Source organism: Cucurbita maxima, unplaced genomic scaffold, assembly GCF_002738345.1.
Source record: "Cucurbita maxima cultivar Rimu unplaced genomic scaffold, Cmax_1.0 Cma_Scf00030, whole genome shotgun sequence".
Taxonomy (NCBI): Eukaryota; Viridiplantae; Streptophyta; class Magnoliopsida; order Cucurbitales; family Cucurbitaceae; genus Cucurbita; species Cucurbita maxima.
Window position 1 is genome coordinate 266,933 of NW_019272046.1, and position 4,002 is coordinate 270,934.

Genomic DNA, 4,002 nt, shown 5'->3' on the forward strand with positions numbered 1-4,002 from the left:
TTTTTTTTTTTTTTTTTTTTTTTTTTTTTTTTTTTTTTTTTTTTTTTTTTTTTTTAAATAACACAAAATGCTTGAGATTCCTTCGGGATAGGGAAATATTATATACGAGTTAACATCTTTTTGGTCTGATGTCTTTTGACCTAACATGTTCTTCTTTTGGAATGCATGTTGGTCTCCCATTGAAGTGATTTGGTTCATATTTTTATGTCTTTTCTTGTGGGGCTTGTACGTTAAAAATCACGTGTTTAGGGATATGAAAGATTATAAGCTTCTTTTCGTCGTGTTTGTGTTTTGAAATGCACTTCAAGGGCTTCGACACCACGAGTTTGCGTTTTGAAAACAAAAAGGAATATAAATAATAAAGTATAGAACGAATCAGACTAAATCATGACATGCGTTTAAATTGGTGTAAGTAACGAGCCAACTATACTGTTTGTGTAAATTTCTACTAAAAAACTAGAACCTAGTTAATAGAGTTATTTCGTCGTGTTTCATCTTTCGCGTCAGCAAATTCATAGTAGACTTCATTATCTACATAATAGGTTCGTTGGAGTAGGGGCCAATACAAAAGTATTTAGTAAATAGTTCATACCTAGTGAGACTCATATATAAGACAAAGCAAAAATCATGTTGTTTATAGGTATCCTAACGTGCTTATCGAAAGTTAATAATAGGAGCATCATCATCGACATACTCGGACAAGTAAAATAAGATAAGACTTGCCCAACACAAGAATTTTCGCATCATGCATGCCCCTAACACATGAATTTTGCACCGATCGGCTTCACTTAACATCATGTTTAGACCTAACCAAAGTTGTCCAAGACCTTTCGAGAAGTATAGACTCGTGACCAATGTTACCAAGGTCTTAACACTTCTCTACGAAGTTTGTTGTTCGACCTTGACCATTTAAACCCTAGGCCTTGAACATGACTATTTGTACCCAAGATGCATTGATGATTTTGCTGTGCATGTCGGCGTGATTGGGCCCATAACCCACCGATCCTAGGAATGAAACCTAGCTCTAAAACCATTTATAATAACCAAGTCCAGCGCTAGTAGATATTGTCCTCTTTAGGCATTCTCTTCGGGCTTCCCTCAAAATTTTTAAAACACGTCTACTAGGGAAAGGTTTCCACACTCTTATAAGAATGTTTCGTTCCTCACTCCAACCAATGTGAGATCTCACATAGGTAGTCCAAATTGGTCGAGTTATCATATCATTTGAACACGCCTATTCAACTGAATAACATTCGTTCATTCAAGAACTTTATTATCGACCAAAGTGAAAATTTATTTATTCAAATGACTAAGAAAGCCTGAAAACTTGGTCATTGGAATACTTAGAGTTTGAATTACTAATACCAATTCCACTACAAATGTGAAACGGTAATATATTAGGAATTATACATGGGATTAACTCAAAATTTCAGGTTGGTCGGGTTGGTGACGTGAGCAACTCCATAGAGTTCACAACTCAACCCAATCCGATCTACTTTCGGGTTAGGTTAGATTGTCAAGTTATCCTTTTCCTTTTTAATGATTTAGAAAATTATATTTATTTACCTCAATAGCTAAAATCTTAAAAATCTCAAATATCAAAGATTCTTTAGTCACAACGCATCGTCAATACAAACGTCAAATATTCTTTCATAATAATTTTTAAAATAGGATAGGGTTGAGTTGGGTTTAACCCTATTTCAAGGTTGGTCAGATTGACCCGACCAAAAGTCTTATAAACTTCAAATATCAAATGTTCATTAGTCACAGTGCATTGTTAATACAAATGTCAAATATTCTTAATCTGCAAAGTACAGAAGAGTTGAGTTTAACCCTAATTCCGAGTTGGTCAGGTTGATCCAACAAAAAAAAAAAAAAAAAAATCAGCCCAACCCAAATGGAAAAAAATCTAACCCAACTCAACTTTTATAGCTCGAGTTAGACCGTCTGAATTGGTCGGATTCCCAAATCATATGAACAATCTTTTTATGGAAGGATATTATGATTGTGGAAGGATAGTATGATTGGTGGGTTGTGAATGAGCCATGTGGAAGATTATCTAAAACATTTCCAAGGCCCTTTTGATTATTATATTGTTGCCTTTGTTTGTATTAAGTAGATTACTTCTTGTTTTCAAACAATGGGTTATTTTGTTTGTCTCTTCATGCCATCCCACTTTTGCTATTTCAAATGTTTTTTATGATGCCACTATCTCATTTTTCATCGTTCTATTGTCGTTCTTCCTCTTGTCGATAAATATCTCTCCGTTTTGATCATCTCTTTTGCTTTCACTTCTGAATATCTCTCTCGCAAAACTCTGTTGCTCGATCATCTCTTTTAGTTTGTTCCTGTACCTAACTACAAATGATTGATTTGAATTATACAATAACATCTTACTCAAGTCATCAAACGTATAAAATAAAATAAAATAAAATTACCTATTATCAAACAGACCTAAACTTAGGGGTGTATAGCCCGAATAGGGTTCACAACACTTCACTCACATAAGTTACAAGCAACCCTAATAGTAGGGTTGGATTGTTGGAACCCTATTTTCAGGTTAGCTAGGTTGACCAAACCAACACAATGACAACCCACAACCAGAACAAAAAAAATTTATTTAAAAAGATTTAGTCCATCCCAAATAGAAAAAATATTCAACCCAACTAGACTTTTATGGTTTTAGTTGTATAGTCCAAATTCATCAGATCATCGAATCATATAAACATTTCTACATAGATCGAAGAACGAAGAGAGTAGTGTGAAAATCATTGAAGCATCAATAATATTGTTTTTAGGGTTTGAAATTATCAAAGTAGATTGTGTTATTGATGCCAATATTTGAGACAACAAAGTGAGTTAATAAGGTAAAAATAGAAACACATTCACTCAAAAACATGTGATTTTCAAAGGGATGCTCATAAGGTCTCCCAATAAAGAAAAGGTAAGTGTTTAATAATATCCAAAATAGAAGGATATGGGGCACATAATGCAACCCATTCTTATTATAACAACATTTTATACCTTTTTTTTAGTGTTTCTTCCACTTTCTCTTCACAATTTTTTGTTCAATAAATATATTATCTTAAACTTCTTATATCCTTTCTCTACAAACTACACACAAACAGGCCCCTACTTGCTAACACCAAACACCCAAATATTCTTGGGTATATAGGACTGCCTTCACATGTGTATGCACCAAATATTCTTCCCTACCTTTCTTTTTTCGGATCAAAAGCTTACGTTCATTGCTTGTCAAAATCGATCATCAAATACTGTTACGTTGTACCTTTGATTACTTTTCGAAGTACGGGACATTTCATGGTTTTGAACATGATCACGAGACTTTTAACAGTCTAGTTCTTCATTATTTTGATGTTTGATAACTGCTGCAAATGTTATTTTATCCAAAATAGAGAAAAAGAATCAGCTACTTTTCTAAAGAACTCTCATACAATTTAAATATACTCTCTACCCTTGTTTTGAGATGATGAGTTTGAAAGAAAAGTGTACTAATACGTGAAGGTTACAAACAGCTCAAGTTCACCGACAGTAGATATTGTCCTCTTTAAGTTTTTCCTTTTGAGCTTCCCCTCAAGGTTTTAAAACGCATCTACTATGGAGAGGGTCTAGCCCTACTCTGACCCGTATCTCGCACCGTTCGGTAACCTGACTCAAACACCATTTGTAATAGCCCAAACTCACTGCTAGCAAGTATTGTCCACTTTAGCCCGTTACATATCACCATCAACCTCACAGTTTCAAAACGCGTATGTTACAGAGAGGTTTTCCCACCCTTATAAAGAATGTTTCGCTCTCCAAGTTATAAGGGAATAGAACCCTCTCCCTAACAAATACGTTTTAAAACCATAAGACTGACGATAATACATAACGGACCAAAGCAAACGATAGGCGTTCTCCCTCCAACAACTCAACCACTCTCATGGGCCGGTCTTCAACTTTCAAACAAAGGAATAATAATAATAACAAAGAGAATATTGG